Source organism: Aedes aegypti, chromosome 2 (genome assembly GCF_002204515.2).
Source record: "Aedes aegypti strain LVP_AGWG chromosome 2, AaegL5.0 Primary Assembly, whole genome shotgun sequence".
In the NCBI taxonomy this organism is placed as follows: Eukaryota; Metazoa; Arthropoda; class Insecta; order Diptera; family Culicidae; genus Aedes; species Aedes aegypti.
The window spans coordinates 296,964,652-296,988,003 of record NC_035108.1 but is presented as its reverse complement, the minus strand read 5'-3'; the positions used below and the strand labels follow the sequence as shown (position 1 = coordinate 296,988,003).

At 38.5% G+C, this 23,352-nt stretch overlaps 1 protein-coding gene across 2 annotated transcripts in view; it reads right to left on the bottom strand.

Moving 5' to 3' along the window:
* LOC5571682 (Kv channel-interacting protein 4) overlaps positions 1 to 21,275 on the bottom strand; it is a 341,315-nt gene extending 320,040 nt beyond the window's left edge. For both annotated transcript variants that reach the window (XM_021845470.1, XM_021845471.1), the window contains exon 1: positions 21,115 to 21,275. The gene's annotated coding sequence lies outside the window, so the exon portion shown is untranslated. The remainder of the gene's footprint in view (positions 1 to 21,114) is intronic.
* Positions 21,276 to 23,352: the final 2,077 nt, after the last annotated feature.

Below are 23,352 nucleotides of genomic sequence, written 5' to 3'. Positions count from 1 at the left end.
GAGACCGTATTCAAGTTCTATGATAACTAGGGTGTCAAAGATAAGTGGCCAACTATTCAAAACTACATCAAATAGTGATCGTAGAACAGTTTGTTTGTAAGCGTTTCGAAAATTCTAAAATTGTGTCAATTTTCAATATTCGTATAAAAAGCCTCAAATGCACTTGATTCCAATGAAAATAGCTTTGACATGAAGTGTCATACTAATACTCTTTACTTTTGCATTTGTTTTGCTTAACTGATGAACAGAAACTTCGTTATTTCGTTTAATATGTTGTGTGTCTCGCACTATCAAAGTTACCCGCATTATCAAAGTTACCCCGTTTTACGGTACTTAGTTTTACAACAAAGTACCCTATACTATGCTGTACATACCTTCACATAATTGATGTTATCTCAATATTCAATTGTTTTCGAATTCATATTCAAATTATGCTCAAAATAGGACCCTATTCTGCGGTTTATTTATTTTATAATAAAAATACAAAATATTCCTAGTGAGCGGAGAGCATTAATATAATTTTAACTAGAATTTAACCTGTTGTTTTCATCATTTCAAACAACGCATGTGTTGCGGTTATGGTAATTATATTTATTCTATTAATCTCTATGATAATGTTTGGTGATTAAATATGAAATGAAAATAATAATTGCGCAACTTTTGGATAAGAACATTAACTTTGAATTATGTACACCCATTTAAGAGCCGAACTGAAAGAAATTGACTAAAATTTTTAATTTTAGATTTTTTATAAATGTTATATTAACCAAGATTGTGAAAAATGAGATACCGATATTCACTCGTAACTGCAATTGATTAAACGTTTTTGAAACTCGTTCAGTATTTGCATTAATCATTTTTAAGGAAGTGAACTTGATAAAAATTACGTTATTGTTCGATTTATTAGATTGCTTTTAGCAAAACACATTGAAAAAGTAATATTTTTCTTAAATTTACTTAAATTTCAAATATATCCGCTTATATTTTCCCAAATATACTCTACTACATCTGAACAACGTTATGAAGATATTGAGCAATCATTTTGCACATAAAAAATAGTTTTGAATGGTGTTTGTTTGATTTTTGTTAGGTGTACGAATATAAGATTGGCTCAATTTTAGACACAAATTAATTACTTTTCAATTATTCCAAAGATTTTAGCGAATGAATAGAGTTTGTTATTGCCGAGCAGTAGATGACACCTACGACCTTCGTAATTGATAAAGTATATCGAAGTCCGTAAATCATTTAATAGTTTTAAGCCTACTTGATGTAGAAACAGTGCCCCGTACGAAAATGAGATTGAGTCACTGTAGTTAGTCCGTATGCGTCCAGTTCGTAATCGTCCAGAAATACAGTGAATGTTCAAGGTTTATGTGAACAGTATACAGTAAAATACAGCGATCGATTCGAAATACAGTCAGAATAGTAGTTGAAGCTAAGTTTCCATTAACATCCGTATTAATACAGAAGACATTGTGTACCAGTTCTCGGTCAAATAAACGTTATGTTGTAGTTCTGTAATTTCGTGTAGTCAATATTGCCACAGTTTCCATTATCACCGCGACCATGAATGAAAGGTGTCCGACAAGATTCCGACTACCACACAGACGCTCTTATGTGCGCGAACAATAACAAAATATGATAAAAAAAATCATGTTGAGGCTGCTCAAAACAAAATTACATCCCTGGCACTGCAGAATATAGGTCTTTTTGAGAATGCACCTCTAAATACCCGATTAACTATGAAAAAGTGTCGATTTCGATAGAAATTCCAAACGATGTCCACCCGACAGATGGGGATCAGTGGGAGAGAAGGATCCCCATTATGGATCAAATCGACTCATATTATGGATCAAAACACTATAACAGCAATTTATCTGCGAGGTAAACGAATGGTGTTGGCGTTTGTTTCAGAATCGTCTTATCTCTGATTCATAACTGTGATATGATTAGGAGCCCAGATATCCGTAGCGGTAAACGCGCAGCTATTCAGCATGACCATGCTGAGGGTCGTGGGTTCGAATCCCACTGGTCGAGGATCTTTTCGTAAAGGAAATTTTCTCGATGCCCAGGGCATAGAGTATCTTCGTACCAGCCACACGATATACACATGCAATAATGGTCAATCGGCAAAGAAAGCTCTCAGTTAATAACGGTGGAAGTGCTCATAAGAACACGTAACGCCAGAAAGGAGAAGAATATGGTTTTCAATGCCCCACATTAATGAATCAACACCTCTGGGATTACGGTTGACATTTTATTTCCTACGAACGACAAAAATATGCTTAAGCATATTATAATTGATTGTGATGCTGTACAGATTTATGATTCAAATATACAAAAATTTGTTCTGCGTAATTGCGACTCTATTTGATGAGATAGGGTAACTGGGGGTAAAACGCGCCCTCTAAGGAAGGAAGCGTTTTTAGCTATGCAGAACATTATTATTAGCCTTTTTTTATTTTTTATCTCATAGACAAACATGTTTTCTATCAAAAAGTAGAAACAGCGATCCATTTTCTTTTTACTGGAGTTAATAAATCAATTTTTCTAAAATGCTTGCTTATCTGTATTTTTATTTTTTGCGGGGTAAAACGCGCCACCCGATCTCGGCGTTAGTCGTTCGCGCGCATGCATGCGCAATCATGCTTGCAAATAGGTTGCATACATAAGGGCGTTTGATCACATGTTATTGTTCGATTATAGTATACATGCTGATTCGAAAAATGTGCATTTGTAAGGTTCAAATTGGCCCGTAACTACAGCTTGGCATTACGTTTGCTGGAATTTGAATTCAAACGGCTGTTTTGGTGTTATGAATTAGGTGTGGCCGTTTTGCCCCACGAGTTGATTAAAGTTTGAGTCCTTCAATACGCTTTTTAAGGATAAATTCAACACTTTTTTCGCATGGAATACAAACTGTGGGAGTGCACAAGTCGATTCTCGATGATAGTTTCTAAAGTTTTGTTGTTTATCGACCTGGAAAATGACCTAGAAAATAACACAAAATTACAACGAAAACAGCGAAAAACGTTTTTTCGAGTTTTTCACGATTTTTGCCAGGAAAACACTTAAAAATATATACCGTTTTGACTCATATTCCGAACACTTAAGGCCAACAGGGACTTTAAATGCATCTGATTGGCATAAATTAACTGATATTTGTGTAAATTTTAATTTCATCGCAAAGTCTACCTGTTAGCTGTTGGGTGTACCAATAATACCAATAATAAAGTATGGATCAACATTTTGACTCAAATGCCGAACACTGTGTTCGTTCTGTCTCATATTCCGAACACCCTGATTCAAATTCCGAACAGCACAAATAAATCGTATTCAAATTAATAATTTGACAAATAAATTAATCTGAGCTTGTTCTATTGGTCTCAAACTAGAGAATCATCACTACTCCTGCGGTATAAATTATATTGGAGACGTTCAAATTGAATTGCAATTGACTGCCATTTCCTTGTTATTTGGTGACATATTTCAGCGAAACATTTCAACCAAGTCGCCATACAAAAACCGAGTGTTCGGAATATGAGTCTGTTCGGAATTTGAGACAAAACGGTATAGAGAAGCATTTTAATAAATTTTCTATTATCTCGGGTGAAAAACAGCGTCCCAAAGCATGTCGTTTGTTCAAAACAAGGGTGGCGCGTTTTACCCCAACGGCGCATTTTACACCCAGTTCCCCTATTCCCGTTTTAAATCAACTCTGATCCATATCTGTGTGGATAGCACTGTGGGGTGACTGTACAATTGAAGAGAATGTGTTTGTCATTATATCAATCTGCGTTTTTCTTTTTTTTTTTTTTTTTGGCTTAATTTGGCTAATAGAGGAGTCAAAAGATGTAATTTTCAATATGAGGGGGTTGAAAGCTTTGAAGAAAAACGGCTCTATTCAAATGATTAACAAGCGGTTTCTTCACCACCGCTTAGGCCTTAAACCTGGTTTAATCGTATGGGTAAACGTGGTTTACGGCTTAAGCGAAGGTGAAGAAATCGGCCCTAAGATGCCAAAACACGAGCCTATCTGCTACGAATATTATTATTATTATTATTATCTCTATTATCGAGACTTTCAGCCTGTGACTGGTTCGTCTCCATGAATTATTATATTTTTCCTATTGGGCTTAAAATATCAACTAATATTATTATATCAAAACTTGAAAACGGTCGAATTTGTCAATGAATATACCGTAAAGTGTCGTTATTCAGCGCAGTTGGGACCCTAATTCCACGTATTTTTGTAAATATCTAAGAAAAGAAATTGAAAAATGTTGATAATAGTAATTAGAAGCGTAGAACTCCGGCTGTAGATTGTATCGCGAACCGCGCACGTAATTTAGGATAGCGGCGTTTGCGACCGTGTCCGCTAAATTAACATCTCCTACCATCCTCGAATTAATTGAGCAGACCCGGAGATTCGCACACCCAATGGAGTGCACAAAGACGTGCGGGTTCGGGTTGGCGGAGGCCGAGTATGGGCTTTTGGAGCAGAGCCTCATACTGTCGATGTATGGCGTATAGGACGAGTGGGTGCAGGATACGTTCTAAATCGTCTACTATAGACGCAGTCCACACCCACTGCGCGAACTCCACCATGCTCAGTCCCCAGATTTTTAGTATAAAACGTAGGTCGCTCACTCCAGCACAATCCCGAAACCTGCACGTTACGGTACAAAACCGCATCTTGGACACTTCATGTTCCTTAAATCGGAAGAGGAACATATCCAACGCCGCTGCCAGCCTCAGGTTATTGATATTTTGATTCCAGCCTGAGTGCTGGAGCGCGAATGTCCCCGGAGAGTCATTTACGCGGACCCCCGCGAATTCCTCTAACGTGGCCTTGTACTTCAACGTTAATGCATCCAGATACTCTCGTCTCAGCTGCGTGTTCAGGCGGATCGGACTGAGAACGAGAGCCAGCGCCCGCAGCCATTGATTGGCATTGCCCGGGTTGCCGCCCGCGTATTGTTCCCCTTCTCCTTCTTCCACGAGGCTTAGCAGATTACTGGGGGTGATGTCCGTCCCGGCCGGTCCGATTACCACTCCGTGTGACTCCCAGCGTTCATCCAAACGGGACGTGATTTTCCCGAAACATAACCATATGTATCGGAGGGCTACGCCGATGTCGATTACGTTTTGTCCCGCTCCAAGGATAGCCCCTATGAGGGTTTCTAACGTTTCCCCGGGTCCACTGCGCGGAATGCGAACAGCTGGTCCAACTCCGGGGTTGCGCGCAAAATATGCGCTGGCGTATGTTACTTCTTGTCCATCTTCGAGGTTATAGTTCTCCACCCTAAAGCCGTCTTCGCGGCCGCGGCGAGTCGGGTTCGTATTATCAGCTCTGGCTTGATTAACCGCCATTGATTGTTATGTTGATAATTTATTGTGGAATTGTGATGTTTTTCTACCATATACAGGCTGAAGTACCGTAAAACGGTGTAACATTGATAGTTTTTTCGAAGAAAACTTCAATATTAATGCATGCTGTCAAAGAATTACAATTTATATTATTAAAACAAGTACCGTAATCCGGGGGCAAATTGATCACAGGGGCTAATTTGATCAGGTCGGTATCAAAAAACATTTCCTTCCAAGGATGCTGAAGGTTTCATTGGCACCACAGACATTCCATGTTTTCTAGTTTATAGATGTCTAATGATGATTTTGAACTATTTCATTTTTATTAGGGTCAGTTTTGCATAGAAAAATTCACAGTTTTTGAAGGTGTAAGCAATACAGTTGGAAATGTCTGTGCTAAACAATCCAGTGGTGCTATGCCTACACATTAGTTTTGAGTGTTAAAAATGTTGTGTACGCTTAAGTATGAACTACTGAACTTATTTTTGATACCATACAGCATAGCAAATATAGTTTTTTGCTCATAAAACCGTTTAATCTCGAATAATGTGCTTATTTCAAAGGGAAATTGCCTACATTTAGGCGTATTAGGCAGATTTTCAAAGTTCAATTTTGCAATAAACTGATCAAATACTCGAGTAATAAAAATTTTGACATCATTTTCAGATTCAGGAGACCCAAATTTAGTAGAAGAGGAAATTTTTAATTCTAAAATCTGCTTTGTGATATGGTGATCAATTTCGCCCCAATGTGTCATTTTAATTTATTGGTATTTCGACTATTTTTATGATATGTTAAATATTATTCCAATGAAAAGCGATTCCATAAACCGATAAAGATCAATGGGAGTACCGTAAAACGGGGTAACTTTGATAGTTTTTTCGAAGAAAACTTGAATATTTCTACATGCTGTTTCAAAGAATTACAATTTATATTTTTAAAACAAGTACTGACATCCTAGCTATTGATTGCACTTGATAGATTGCCAAAATATTTATTCTGAATGGATTTATAATTTTTCATATAATCGTAAGTCGGTCCCAGTTTGTAAAAATGGTTTTCGCTAAGAGATTTGAGACCGAATTCATGTTCTACTATAACTAGGCTGTCATGGGTAAGTGACGAACTCATTATGACTTTATCAAATAGTGGTTGTAGAACAGATTGTTTGTAAGCGTTGCAAAGATGCTAAAATCTTGTAAATTTTTAATATTTGCATAAAAATCGTCAAATGCACTTGATTCCAATGAAAATAGCTTTAACATGAAGTGTCATACTAATATTCTTTAGTTTTGCATTCGTTTTTCTTAACTGATTGACAGAAACTTCGTTATTTCATTTAATTTGTTGGGGGTCCCGCACTATCAATGTTACCCGCATTATCAAAGTTACCCCGTTTTACGGTACTGGTTTTGTCGAAATTTATTTAACAATATTTGAATTCCGAAGGATAACACAACAAAAAGTTGTGAAAAAGTGATCAATTTGCCCCCGGATTACTGTACTGACATCCTAGCTATCGATTGCACTTGATAGATTGTCAAAAGATTTATTCTGAACGGATATATTATTATTCATATAATCGAAAGTCGGTTTTCTGTTTTGGGGTAACTTTGATAATGGTGTATAAATCGAACAAAATTGAATGAATTACGGAACATTTATAGGGCGTTGCATACCTCTAGGCGATTAACGCTGTATGGAAATTTCTGACTTAGATTACAAAAATGGTCCCAGTTTGTAAAAATGGTTTTCGCTAAGTGATTTGACACCAAATTCGTGTACTATAACTATAACTAGGCTGTCATGGATAACTGACGAACACATTGTAACTTGATCAAATAGTGATCGTAGAACAGATTGTTTGTAAGCGTTGCAAAAAATGCTAAAATCTCGTAAATTTCTAATATTTGCATATAAATCCTCAAATGCACTTGATTCCAACGAATATAGCTTTGACATGAAGTGTCATACGAATACTCTTTAGTTTTGCATTCATTTTTCTTAACTAATTAACGGAAACTTCGTTATTTCGTTTAATATGTTGTGGGTCTTGCACTATCAAAGTTACCCGCATTATCAAAGTTACCCCGTTTTACGGTACGTGCAAACGTTACAATACTTTCTTAAAATTCGTAAATTTTTGTAGGGCCCTTTGCGGTAGCTATAAAAAGGGACCAAAATGTCATTTCTAAATCGTTAAGCGAAGAGAATAAAAAACACCAGAATTTCAAGAGGGTCAGTGTTGTGGGTCTTACTGAACTATGAGTAATCATGAGTCAGTTTCTGGAAGAATTCCCAGATCAGTGGGTCAGAGGATGGAGGAAACATTGAGCATAGCTTCTTGGTCTTCTTTTTTAAATCTTCGAGACGGACCACATCAGTCCATCCCGGGTATTTATCCAGTATCTGAAGAAGCTCGGAGCTTGGACGCTGTAAAATGAGACGGGCGAGAGCCTTCTTTTGCCCCACCAATGTAGAGAGGCTCTCTAGACGAGGAGAGGCTGCATGAACTAGCAAGACGGTGGAGTCTCCCACTTCAAGGTACACATTGTCTGAGTAGTATGAACTGGGGGGATCAATTTCCTTCAGTTCGATAGCGGCATCCGGTGCCTTAGGGAGAGACACACCTGGAGCCTTTGAGAACTTCGATCCAGAGAGAATAGAGGCAGCCTTGGATACCACAGGAAGAGGAGCCTGACGATCCTGACGTGCGGATTTGAAGACTGAGGAGCCAACAGATCCTTGAGAGAAGACTGGGCCTCTTTCTAATGGAGTTTGAAGGGCTAAGTCTCCCAATCTTACCGCTAAGGTTTCGATCTGCTTTACCGCTGAGGATAAGGCGGCTGAAGCAACATTCACTTGGGTAGCGAATTTTTGTACCTGTTGATGATGAGCCTCCATTTGCGCATGGGTATTAGTCACGTGCATGTTCAGTTGGTCGCATAGGAAACCCATGCTTTGCTCCAATTCTGCTAATCTCTCTGAGGCCCTATATTGCATTCTCTCACTCATCCCTTGAACTCGAATAAAGAATTTAAAGACTGAGCAATGGAACATGGATAGTAAATGCTTTCCGGCATTAAATGAGAACCGAGAGAGTATTTGAGCGGTGATAGGCTCAGCCTGCGTCCACACTTTTCCCTCAATTCCCCCAATGTTAGTGCCAGCTCGGACCACGGCCAGCACATATTTATGGAACTCACCAGTGACCTGCCGAGCCCCAGATATCAAGCTCTCCAGTTGATCCGTAATGAGAATACGCTCCGGACTCTACTTATCCGCAGCCCTTTGCTTCTTGCCTCCCCTCCCGGGACTTGCGAATCAATTGAATCTCAATTTATATTTGTCTTTTTTACACCTATTTGTATTTGGGCCCCTCATATCTTTGGACCGAACATCTCTTTCAAAACTCAAATTCAATACGTTTGTTTATGGAATCCCAAATCACGATTAATTTTACACTAGGGACCCCTCTTTATGAGATCTGACCCGGGCCCCCCGAAGCTCAATTCCGGCACTGCTTAGCGAACGCTGCACAGTGGCCCAAGGCTGGCCAAAACTCAAAAAATGAAGTTTGCAAATTCCTTCTCGAACATTTTTTCTTGATTTCTTCAGTAGTAAATAACTATTCGTCAAAGTTTCAGATCGATCGGTGTGTATTTCGATTTTTCACACCATGTGATCTATAGAGATGTCAGCTGAAATTGGCTCTTCTAAATTCTTTAAATTTCGTGCAGGTTGTTCTATTGAAATGGCAATTTCTGTACTAAATCACGACCAAATCTTTCTTAACCGGTCTCATTCAAAAGAATATACCGTAAAACGGGGTAACTTTGATAGTTATTTCGAAGAGAACTTGAATTTTTATGCATGCTGTTTCAAATAATTACAATTTATATTTTTAAAACAAGTACTGGCATCCTAGCTATCGATTGCACTTGATAGATTGTCAAAAGATTCATTTTGAATGGATATATTATTTTCCACATTATCGAAAGTCGGTTTTCTGTTTTGAGGTAACTTTGATAATGGAGTATAAATCGAACAAAATTGAATGAATTACGGAACATTTATAGGGCGTTGCATACCTCTAGGCGTTTAACGCTATATGGAAATTTCTGACTTAGATTACAAAAATGGTCCCAGTTTATAAGAATGGTTTCCGCTAAGAGATTTGAGATCGAATTCATGTTCTACTATAACTAGACTGTCATAGATAAGTGACGAATTCATTATGACTTTAGCAAATAGTGATCGTAGAACAGATTGTTTGTAAGCGCTGCAAAAATGCTAAAATCTTGTGATTTTTTAACATATGCATATAAATCTTCAAATGCACTGTATTCCAACGAAAATAGCTTTGACATGAAGCGTCATTAGGCTGACCATACGTACCGTATTTAACGTGACAGTATCGTTTTCATCCCCTCGACGGACTGTCCCGTCGTTTTATGGAAAATTCTGGAACTGTCCCGTATTTTAGGAAATGGAGAATTGGCACATAATTTTCAACACCAGTAAGAAAATAAAAATAACAACATAACAAACAGTTTTTAGAAATATTTCAGAGTTTATTGTCTTACTCATTTATTTTCCATTTTTTAGTTTCTCAAACAGAGTTAAACTTGATCCGTACATGCTTCTGCTTCTTATTTATGCCAAATTTGTGTAGATTTCCAAAATACGGATCTTCATAAGATAATTATTCATATAATACCTAAAATGAAAAAGAACAGCTATGTGTTCACTTCTGATACGCAATTGATTGGATTAACTGTTTAAAAAGTGGATATTTCAATAAAGTAATGAAATGTTAGACAAATTTAACGTTTGAATTTGAAAAATTGAAAATTGTTATGATTTTTTTAGGAAATTCTTTAAAAAACGCTGCTTTTTGGAAATCAAAGAATGAGCTTCAAGGTTCTTAAGTGATTTATATTGAACTATACAGACATGTAGCTTGAGATTGCATAATCTGGTTCGGCTACCCTCGAATGGCGGTTTCCCGAATGTCGTTCTCCCAACGCCTGTTCTCAGAATGCTAGTTCCCCGAAAACCCCGTTTCCCCGAATAGCTCAGTTCTCAGTTAACACTCATAATTGTCATAACCTTTTGCATTTCAAGGCGGTGAACAATATGCATTTTTGGCAATATGTATTTAGTCGAGAATGATCAAATATCTCCTTCCTATCAATCTTTCTATTTCAACACTATCTCACTACCGAGCAGAAGCAAAGTTCTGACCATTAAATCGAGATATTGATTTGATTGACATAAGAGATAAAAGATGTGAAGATAATATCAAAATTTTATTCCTGGAACTTCTGAGCCATAGCTAAATTTGATGTTGGAATAGCTTGCTGATATTGGTGAGATTTTGTAATAGCTAAATATTATATGCTTATAGTATTCCAGGAGTAAATTTACTATTACTTAGCTTTTTTCGCCTGCTCGGGTAAAGACTATTATTGCACTTTGTTGAGCTGCATCGCTTTACAAGGGAACGGGTAATTCGGGGAAATGGCTTAGGAGAAACGGGCCATTCGGGGAACTGGAATTCGGGGAAAAGTAGCACAATCGCATAATCTATGTTTTTTAAAATTGTCCCGTTTTTGTTTTTTATTTGTCCCGTTTTTATTTGGTTGGCTTATGGTCAGTCTGAGCGTCATACTAATACTCATTACTTTTGCATTCGTTTTTCTTAACTGATTGACAGAAACTTCGTTATTTCGTTATATATTTTGTGGGTCTCGCACTATCAAAGTTACCCGCATTATCAAAGTTACCCCGTTGTTTAATCAGTATTCACCCTTTATTGTGTTCTACAGTAGCTATTCCTATTAATGTATTTCTTTACATTTAATCCCTTTTATCCTTTGTAGTTCATTGACGTGTTGCCGTGTTTATCAATTAATAGTATATTTTTGCGTAAAATCGACGTTATTTTGGCCGCTTTATGATTTTTTTTTAATTCTTTAAATCTGTTGAACTATAAAATATACAAAAAAGGTCAAATTCGTATTTCCCGTTTATTTTAACGTCCTCAACAAATTTCCACAAATATTTTTCTTTGCAAACACGTCAGAGTCCTGGGCGAATACAGCAGTGAACGAATTATGTAAATCCGTAAACCCGTTTTCAAACCAACTCCTAACATACAGAGGATAGGCAAAATGATTGAGATAGGCAAAATTTTGCTCAAATTCAAATGCTTATAACTTTTTGGATACTGATTGAAATTGAATGCATCTGGAAGCATTCGATGGCAAATTTGGTCTAGTTTCAGGAATTCGCTTGGCCATGCATATTGGCCACCGAACACCGGAGATGTTGCGGATAGATTCGTTGAAAATCTTCCAAGATGTGGCCATTTCCGTAAAACTTGTCCCGGAAAATACTATCAGTCACCTTTGTATTTCCAATCATGTGTATATCAACCGGAACTCTATCCAAGTGAGCATCAAACTTCAAGATGATGTTCCGGGAAAATACTCAGAACCATTTGATGCTCTGACCAATCTATAGTAGGTTCCAAGTGCCCTGGGGGAAGCGGCCAATTAGGAACATATGCGGACCACATCAATATGGGTATCAAATTCTAAAATTTTTGAAGGTGATGGTTTCCAAAGCATCTCTAGAATCACTGGCTGTCATGACCACTCTATATTAGGTTCCAAGTGTTAAATTTCAATTTATCATTTAGATTTAGTAGGGATCATTTCCAATCAGATTTTCTCTAACCGCCAAAGGCGGAGCAATATCTCTCTCATTTAGTTTTTGCTCTCTCCCGTCTGTAGTGTACACAAGTAAAATAACGATACCAATCACTAATGTACCTTGTAGTCCAATAGGTAGTAGGGACCTCATGACTAATCAATGTATCCTTTGTATATGTACAGAATTCTTGTGAATACATAGTTTTATACTTTTTCTAAGAATTTCTGAGTACTATTTATGGATGTTCGAGTGGTAGGATTACCATCGAACTTTATGAGAAAAGTCTTTTGTGTTTCTAGCTTGGTTGGAGGAAGTCAGGCACAGTCTGACTCTTTCCTCGTCCACTTTGGTTGGCTGACGTATGCTGTGGAGGAAGTTTTTCCTCAAGCATACTTGCGGCATTCCACTCATTGAATCAACATTCTAATAGGTTATGGGCCCAGAATAAGAATCCAATAAGATTTCTACGAAGTTAAATCTAATAAGATTATTACTTGTGATCTATTGGATTCGAGCTTCTGATAAAGATGGACAAAGTAAGGCGTGTGATGGTTCCGGTATTCAGAGGAGATGAGAAATCATTTCCGTTCTGGCTCAAACGAATGGAACACCACCTTTTACAAGAGGAATTGTTTTACACTCTCGAAAAACTTCCTAGCGACGAAGTCTATGCCACGCCGGAAGCGGATGCTGCGGCTGAGGCTCAAAGGAAAATAAAAATGCAAAAGCGATTAAAAGATGATGGTGCCGCCATTAATGAACTTTTTATGGCTATTGGTGATGAAGCCATGGCCCATGTATTTGAATGCAAATTTGCCAAAGAAATAATTGATCGGCTAAAATGCATCTACCAACCGAAAGGAACTGTAGCCATGCTCGGGCTTCGTTCCCGGTTGTATACTTTGAAAGATGGTTCATATGCATCACTAATGGAACTATTCCAGGCACATGATGAATTGATCCGGCAGCTCGAGGGTATGGGTGAAATAGTTTCGGATACGGATAAGCTTAATACGCTATTGGTGGCCATCCCCAGTGGATATCGGCACGTAGTGACAGCACTCTCGGTTTTACGGAAGGACGACTTGAACGCGATGGCTTTGGAGGCAGTGAAGAGAATGTTCCTGGATGCGGAAGTGGAGCGCGACAATGCAGCTGGCCCGAACCACGGAAGAGTGCCTGTTGCACTGGTAGGTAACCGTCAGCGAATGGATCCCCGAGAGAAGCCGAAAAGACAAGTAACTTGCTTCGAATGCGGAAAAGTTGGCCATAAGAAGAAGTCATGCTTCGTCTTGCGGCGGAAGAAGGCACGGGAGCAACGACCAGACCCAAACCAATCAGCAAGGACGCGGGACATTTCGGCCCAGCGTGTGGCTTTAGTAGCTCGCGGAGGGGGGTCGTTCATGGTACGTGTACCGGTGACCTACTCTGTGGCCACTGAAGGCAAAAAGAGATCCGAGACACGCTTGGAATGGAAGACGAAAGAAGACATCAAGCAAGATCAGCGAGTCCGGAATATGGCGATGCACGAGATGCCAGTGAAGGTACCAACGAGTTTCCCCTGCTTCCTGGACAGTGGTGCCTCGGAGCACATGCTCCGAGAAATGCGCGCCTTTAACGAATGGTGGGACTGCGACGAGGTAAGCATTGCGAAGACAATGTGGCAGATTTGCCGATTGTAGAAATCATCGAAACACGTGACCAAACTGAAGTCAATTTGAATGAAGATAATAACGAAGCTAGTGTAATATCATCGGAAAATTTCGAACAAGCTACATCTGATATTGATTCTGAGAACGATAGAGATGAAAATGTGTTGCGTCGAAGCCAAAGAAATACAAGAGCGCCCCGTTGGCTTGATGAATACGAAACTTCTTTTACGGCAATTGATTCTATCAATAACGTTCCGCAGGACATCAAGGAGCTCAAGAAACGTGATGATTGGCCAAAATGGAGGAGTTGCAATCTTTATCTGAGAACAACACATGGACATTAGTTGGCAGTGTTCCGGAAGGGAGAAAAGCCATTAATTCGATGTGGGTGTTCATGATAAAAATGAATGATAACTCCTACCGGTACAAAGCACGGCTAGTGGCAAAAGGTTGTTCGCAGCGTCCTGGTATGGATTTTTGTGAAACCTTTTCGCCTGTTGCCAAAATGACCAGTGTGCGTACACTTTTGGCAATCGCTGTTCAAAAGAAGTGGATCATCCATCAGATGGATTTGAAAACCGCTTTTTTGAACGGGTTTCTTGATGAAACAATTTATATGAGACTGCCTAACTTGGATGATGAAGGCAGTAAAATTTGCAAATTAAACAGAAGTATTTACGGTTTGAAGCAAGCTGGCAGGAGTTGGAATATTAGATTCGACGAAACAATGAAAGAAATGAATTTTCGGAGACTAAATAGTGATTCTTGCGTTTATATAAGTAAAAACGGAAAAATCATTATCGTTTTATATGTTGATGATATTTTGATTTTTGGGGAAGAGTTGGAAGAGGTTCGTTGGGTCAAAAATGAACTTTCCAAGCATTTCAAAATGAAGGATCTGAATGAGGTGAGTAATTTCCTTGGTTTGGATATTCATTTTGATGCAGCTGTTGGAAGAATGACATTATCCCAAGAATCATACATCGATAAGGTTTTGCGAAGATTTAGTATGTCTGATTGCAACCCGGTTTCTATTCCTATGGATCCGAATATTAAATGGAAGAAATCAGGTAATCGAACCAAAGAATCGTTTAAAGAATTGCTTGGATGTCTGCAATATTTGGCCCTCATCTCAAGGCCGGACATAACCGTTTCAGTCAGTATTCTTAGTCAATTTCAGAGTGAACCGGGAGAAGAACATTGGACAGGACTCAAGCGTATTCTCCGTTACCTCAAAGGAACGAAGCAGCTACGGATGATATACGAAAGGTCGAACGAATCGGCCCCCTTGACCGGTTTTGCAGACGCCGATTTTGCAAACGACGAAGAAGGACGAAAATCGAATTCGGGATGCCTATTTATGGTGTATGGAAACGTCGTATCTTGGAGCAGCAAGCGTCAACAAGTTGTGACTCTTTCATCAACTGAAGCCGAACTCGTTTCTCTTTGCAATGCGTCTAAAGAAGGTGTATGGTTGTCCAAATTATTGAGTGAGATTGGAATTCATTCAATTCCATTCACTATATTTGAAGACAATATACCCTGTATTAGAATTGCAGAGGAACCACGAGAACATCAGAGGACGAAGCACGTGGACGTAAAATTCATGTACGTTAGGGAACAGATAAAGGAGAAGAAGCTTATTGTGAAATATGTGCCGACCGTTGACCAAATTGCTGATTATTTTACTAAACCCCTAGCTAGAGCAAAGTTTGACAAATTTACAAAAGAATTGAATATGAAAATTGAGGGGAAGTGTTAAATTTCAATTTATCATTTAGATTTAGTAGGGATCATTTCCAATCAGATTTTCTCTAACCGCCAAAGGCGGAGCAATATCTCTCTCATTTAGTTTTTGCTCTCTCCCGTCTGTAGTGTACACAAGTAAAATAACGATACCAATCACTAATGTACCTTGTAGTCCAATAGGTAGTAGGGACCTCATGACTAATCAATGTATCCTTTGTATATGTACAGAATTCTTGTGAATACATAGTTTTATACTTTTTCTAAGAATTTCTGAGTACTATTTATGGATGTTCGAGTGGTAGGATTACCATCGAACTTTATGAGAAAAGTCTTTTGTGTTTCTAGCTTGGTTGGAGGAAGTCAGGCACAGTCTGACTCTTTCCTCGTCCACTTTGGTTGGCTGACGTATGCTGTGGAGGAAGTTTTTCCTCAAGCATACTTGCGGCATTCCACTCATTGAATCAACATTCTAATACCAAGTACCTCGGGGGATGTGGCCAATTCAAAACATGTCCAGAACAATATCAATACCAAGTACCTCGGGGGATGTGGCCAATTCAAAACATGTCCAGAACAATATCAATATGGGTAACAAACTTCAAGATTTTTAAAGCTGAGGTTTCCGGAAGTCTTTTCGGAACCACCGGCTGATATGGCCACTATCTTGTAGGTTTGAATGGTAAAGAAGCACCATCTTCAAAAATCTTGAAGCCTGATGACCATATTGATGTGATACCGGACATGAACGGGCTCTACGAACCTACTATAGAGTATGCAGCCGGCGGTTCTGAAAATGCTTCCGGAAGCCTCAGCTTCAAAAATCTTGAGTTTTGTTACCCTTATTGATATGGTTCTGGACATGTATTGAATTTTCCATATCCTCCGGGGTACATGGGACCTAATATAGAGTGGTCATGACAGCCAGTGATTCTGGAGATGCTTTGGAAAGCATCACCTTCAAAAATTTCAAAATTGGATACCCATATTGATGTGGTACTGCATATGTTCCTAATTGGTCGCATCCCCCAGGGCACTTGGAACCTACTATAGATTGGTCCGATCATCGAATGGTTTTGAATATTTTCCTGGATCATCATCTTCGAGTTTGATGCCCACTTGGATATAGTTTCGGTTGATATATGCATGATTGGAAATACAAACGTGACTGATAGTATTTTCCGGGACAAGTTTTACGGAAATGGCCATATCTTGGAAGATTTTCAACGAATCTTAATGCTTTTACCTGCATTCAATCATCAATTGGATCTAGTTTCTTGTGAAAATCTTAACATCTGTAGAACGTCACACCGCACAAAATAACAAGCGACAGAAAAAAAGTGATTTTGACATGACCTCGGAAAATCCGGAACATCGCCGGTGTCCGGTGGCCAATATGCATGGCCAAGTGAATTCCTGAAACTAGACCACATTTGCCATCGAATGCTTCCAGATGCATTCAATTTCAACCAGTTTCCAAAAAGTTATAAGCGTTTGATTTTGAGCAAAATTTTGCCTATCTCAATCATTTTGCCTACAAAAACCATTCCATTTATATAGACATATTGATTTTACCTTGAAACACGGTGTATTCCTCCATACATGTTATGAAGATTCTACCAGCATTTCTTAAAAAGACAACAACAAAAATGTTCTCAAAAACCATACTAGAGAGAAAGTACCGTAATTCGGGGTGCAGTTGATCAGTGGGGAGGAATTGATAATTTCCATACCCACGTGTATAAACTGTCAAGAGAGCTACGATACGACTTCCACTATCACAATTTCTGTGATGTCGCATTAACTGATAATTGCTCTTGATGTTACTAAGCTCGGTTTGACATTCGATACTATAATTATATCATGGAAAACATATTTTTTTGAAAATGTTTGATGAACCGTTGGAGGGATCTTCTCCAAACAATCGACTATGGCCAAGGCTATATAAATGCACCATTTACATAAACTGTTTTATACATTCCAGATATGTTCTGTGAATCCAGTTTTGAATTTGCAATGAGGATAAAAATTCATTTTCAGAAAAAAAAGACCCTTTTGCAATTTCAAAGAAAAGTGCATATCTTTAGACGTTTAATGTGGTGTATTCTGTAATTCACAACATTCAGTTCTAAAATTGACCGACTTATCAACAAGTTTTAAGATTTTTGAGACTTGATTCAGATTCAGTGACTCCAAATTCGAAAAATAGCATATCTATTTATTTTAAGAAACCTATCGCAGTAATTGATCAACTTCATCTCGGAATCAAAAACTAACCAGTACAGGTTTTAAATACATTTGGACGATATTACAAGCTTTCTGCGAGGAAATATATAACATAATCGCTCAAAAGTGATCTACTTACCCCATTTTACGGTACTTTACTGGATATTCTCAGAGAATAACGAAGTCTCCATTTTGATTGTAATTCCTTATTTGATTTGATGATAAACATCCCACATTGCTTCACTTTTTGCATGGGAAAAATGTTTGAGCTTTAGTTACTCTTCATGAGATTGTTTGAGAAACTGTAATATAATTTGTCGACGCATATCATATTTCGGAGGGAAAAAAGAGTTAAATTTGGCCACGCCAATTCACGCCAATCACGTCGCTAAAATTAATTCTGTGGGTACAAAAAAACGTGAATGTTGAACGCTATGGTGTGCTTTGTTTCAAGCAAAGAAAGTTCGATTGAAAATTACAATTTTCACGTCTGAAAACAACAAATAGTTATAACTTTTCCAAATTTTTATCGATATTCATGATATTTGGATTGAAAGTTTTTTACTTAAATAGTATTCAACCATCATAAAATGTTTAACATATGTTTTGATTTGAGCAAGATTTTTTTTTATTATTACTAGTATCATTCCAAATATCACATGCATTTCTTATCTAAGTGTTCTGTGTTATTAGACAACACTATCATCCTAATTTGGTAAAACAAATTTAAGATTTTATTAACATTTTGTTACAACATATTAGATTTTTTCATTTTCCGTAGTGAGTTGGTTTCACCTGCTTATAAGAGAAAAAAAAAACACGTTTTCAATTACTTAACCTAAATATATAACTCATTAATCGTGGCAATAGATTGAGCAAGGCATCTTAAAAGGTAACATTAGCCCCACCTTACTTTACATCGCTACTGGGACAGAACCTGCTTCTCATCTTGGCGTTCTATAAGTACTCCCACAGTTATTAGCTTTCATTACCAAAGTTGCCATTTTAGCATTCATTCATCGTATGACAGGTGTGTATGATGATAATTTATGTCCAGGAAAAAGATTCTAAAAGATCCTGGCATTGAACCCAGAAACCTTCGGAAAAGCTTTGTTTTACAATTGCGGCCGTTACCACAAAGCTAAAGAAGAATTCCAAAGTTGCTAACATTTTTTGAAAAAAAAAAAACCAGGAAAAGTATCGAGATCTGATTTCAATCGGGATGTCTGTAACATCTTTCTATACTTTAAAATTTAGGGTGCACAATACTCAAGATCTTTACACACTAAATTTATTTTATATTTTAAAAATAATGACAAGAATCTAACAGCTGAGCCAGTAGCGCAACCAGGATTTGGCTCTAGGGGGGGTTTTGTGAATTTCAAAATACTCTTTGAGAAGATATTTTCTGACAAAAAATCGAATAGATGAATTTAAGTAAGTTTTTTTTGCATAGTAAAATAAATTAGGCAATTGCAATACATGCACGTGATGCTATTCAACCGCTATATTTTGAAATTTTTCAACAATATAAATGACTTTGATTATTAAGTGCAGCAATTTGCAATACAAATCATTGCCCCTATTGTTGTAGAAGGTGAAAAGTTAATCAAGATTGCAAAACTAAACTGCCAGAAGAAGACGAATTGTCACATCTAGAAAATCGAGTAAAAAAAGTCAAAAATGAGTTCTGCTTTCATTGTGAATATTTTATTTGCAAATGTGTGATAACACCCTAAAATTTTCAATGCTACAATTAAATTTTGTTTTTGAAAGACTTAGTACATAATACGATTGTTTTACTAGTTTAGTGGGACGCCAATGCATTCATATTTTTAATGGACAAATCCAAAAATTTCAAATTAACACCCTATGTATTTTTTACGATTTACTTAAAAAATAGAATGTAATTATTGATTCATACCTACAAAATCACAACATTGTTGAAATTCCTATTGGTGGCGAATGCTTCAACCGGGAGCTAAGTTCAATAGCATTCGCAGAATTGTTTTTCTCTCTAATCTTTAAAAATCAAGGAATTCATATGCTCTGGAGATCGCAAACTTTGGCAAAATGCTGAGGCAACTGTAAGAATTTTGATGTTTAAGATACTGTATCAATGAAAAGATTCCAATATATCTGAAGGTTGTTCAAACTGCTGACTCAACGCTTTCAGTTTGATGAAAAAAGGCCTGAATTTTTTGTTATTCATTAGCTTTTTATAGCAGTAATTACCAGATAATTTTATTTTTATCAAACTCCATGAAGAGTTTAAGAAAAAAACAACAACTTTGAAGAATAATTCTGTAAAAACTACTGACATTAACAGTGTTCATACGAACCAAACTAAGTTACTGCTCTGTAGTTGTATGATGTGTAGTGTTGAATTTCAAAAATATACTTGGAAACCTTATAATTTTTCGGCTCTGGGGGGGGTTTTGACCCCCAAAACCCCCCCTTGGTTGCGCCACTGAGCTGAGTATGTTTGCTAACATCTAAATGGCAACAAAACTAAAAAAATACGTATGGACAAAAAACACATCACTTCTACGGCAACGAGAGGAATAAAACGCAATCACCAACCAGCAACGACTTGTACCAAGAACCAACTTACAAACGAGAGTTTAATTAATTCTGATAAATGTAGGACGTTTCACCTCCCATTGCCATTGACTCTCCGGTGGGGGGTCAAATGTTGGTTGCAAAATAATATTCATATGCTGGGGACTTGCAAAAAATCCTACGTTTACACTTCGACATCTCACGGTATACAATCTGTGCAAAAGCCTTGAGGGCTGAGAAAGAAAAAAAGCGGTTTCTCAGAAGGTTTCACTTGTATGTGTTCCGCGTTTTTCTTGTAAAAAAAAATAACGTGGAAAATACACCAAGCTGCAAGGTAGTAAAACTTTTCACGTACGGTGTCCATCGTCAGCCTCAAGTCGAAGCTATATATCGCCATCAATAGCAATAGCGGAAGGTGCGGTGTAACGACAAAGTGAGTGAGAAAGCTTCACCTCCAAATCGTGCATGGAACGAAATAGCTTTTAGCATTTTATTGCAAATACGAAACTACCGTCGTCAGTCAGTCAGTCAGTCAGCCAGCAATGGCACTTGGAGTTAGAGTTGACACGACGAAAATATACGCGCACCAACCTCACTCACTCACAAACACATTGGTCTAGGACCAGCAGCACCACCCAGTCTGTCCCCAAAATCCTTCCACTTCCACCCCGCCGCTTTTCCATTTGCGAAAAACAGCACGTTTTCCCTGGCATTCGTAAACAGCGCGCGCCACGACACAGAATTGCAAAAATTGGAAACGATGTCAAAAAGGCGCAAATAGCACTACTATAGATAGGACACGAGAACTGCAAGCTAGATGATGATGCACACTTACACTCGACAAATACAAACGCACGAAATCCGCGTGGACACCACTCCGAAGGACCGTATCGCGATACCACACGCAACACACACACAACTAAGCGAAGACCGCAGAGGCTTTCGAAAAAAGCGTTCCTCTGTTTGGGGAGGGTTTTCCGTTCGGCAGCGCGTACCAAATCGGTCTGGTTGCTCACGACGGGGCGCTCGGTGGTTTTATCCTGTCGGTCGGCATTCTGTGCCGGAGCCGAGCTTGCATCTTCGTCGGTGTTGGGTGTTCGTCCCGAGCAGGACTCACGAAACGTGTGGAAGATTTTATCACCAGCAGCCGATAACACTCACGATGCCATGCTGAGAAAAGAGGCTCTGCCCGTAAGAAGTTTGAATTAGAATTAGGAATTGTAAAAAAACGAACTGTTTAAACAAAATTGCAATTATTATATTATCCAAACTGCTGCTTGGGTACGTCAGGAGTTAATCATCAATATTAATCTCCTTTTTCCGAGCAGCCTAGATAGCCGCGTAGTGTCAGTAGCGGTTGTTTCAACTGGTTAAGAATCAACACTACGGACTGCCTGTTCCGGTGGTAAAAGTCCACCTCACAGGTGACCCCTAATTTATGGTGTGATGCGTACCGTGCCTAGGAATGACTGGTAAGGGGGGTCTAAAAAAAACCTAACCGCAAACGGAGCATGTGGGGTACCAGGGCGCCCTCCACAGTATTGAGTCCTTCCTGTGCTACCCGGAGCAATGGTGCAGGTGACCTTGTGTTTCTCCGAGATAATCGGCTGCCCTTCTTTAGTCTCTATCTTGAGGCTTAATAAGGGTGGGATTATGAATATGTTGACATTTAATTTAAATTATCACCTATATGGATTCGCATTATGCGTTTTACACAGTGTATTCTGTGCTTTCTCGCCTTTGGCGACTTTAAATAGATACCGATTTGGTTTTTTCGTTGCTGGTCTTTTTCATGCTGAGATTTCAAAAAGCTTAATCCTGCCTAGTTTGGGTAGTGGCTACGGTTAGGTTAGCTCAGATCAATCTTCAGCATAAAAGAACAGCAACGATCAATCTTTGCAGACTCATGCAAAATGGTGCAGCCCAAGTGGCGCTAGTTCAAGAACCCTACTTTCGTAGAGGGAACTTCTATCTAGGTAACCTTGTGGACCCAGTTTTTGCTACTTTCAGCAAACTTGAAATGGCAAACTCGCGCGCCATGCCCCGCGCATGCGTGCTCGTTAATAAAGCAATCGTTGCTACACTCATTTCTGAGTTAACTATCAGAGATGTATGTGCTGTCACAATCGATGTTTCTGTTAGTCACCTCAACAGGAAATACGTCTATTGTTCAGTATATTTACCACATGATGAACCATCCCCAACGGATGACTTCAAACGAGTTGTCGTACACTGCGTAACAAAAGGCCTTCCGCTGATTGTGGGCAGTGATGCCAATGCTCATCACATCATCTGGGGCAGCTCAGATATCAATTTGAGAGGCTCCAGTCTGATGGAATGCTTAAGTAGTACAGACCTTGGATTACTTAACATAGGCAATCGCCCAACCTTCATGGTTTCTAATAGAGAAGAAGTGTTAGACATAACGCTCTGCTCGAATAGAATCAGTCACGAGTTAACGAATTGGCATGTATCCGATGAGGAATCATTATCTGATCATCGCTACATCTTCTTTGAACATTCAAATGTAACTGCGCAGACTTTGCGTTTTAGGAATCCCCGGTCAACAAACTGGGAACTCTATATTGAATTGGTTGCGACCAAATTTCATGGATATTCTCCGTCCATTGAAAATCCAAGTGATCTGGATGATGATACTACAACATCCTACATTATGGAAGCTTTTGAAGAAGCATGTCCTCTGCGGTCTGTAAAGACTACAAGAAGGACCCCATGGTGGAATTCCGATCTGACTAGACTCAGGAAACAATGTAGAAGGAGTTGGAACAGACGCCGTTCAGCTGGATCAGAGTCGTTCAAGTCGGCTCGCAAGGCTTACAAGAAGGCTCTTCGTTCTGCTGAACGATCCGGCTGGAAAAACCTTTGTACAAATGTTTCCAGTTTGAATGAAGTTAGTCGGCTGAACAAAATCCTTGCAAAATCTAAGGATTTCCGAATGAACGAAATTCGCTTCCTAATGGTGACTTTACTTCTTCCGATGAAGAAGTTTTAAAATGTTTATTCAATACACACTTCCCCGGATGTGTGGACATAGCATCTACGGATGAACCAA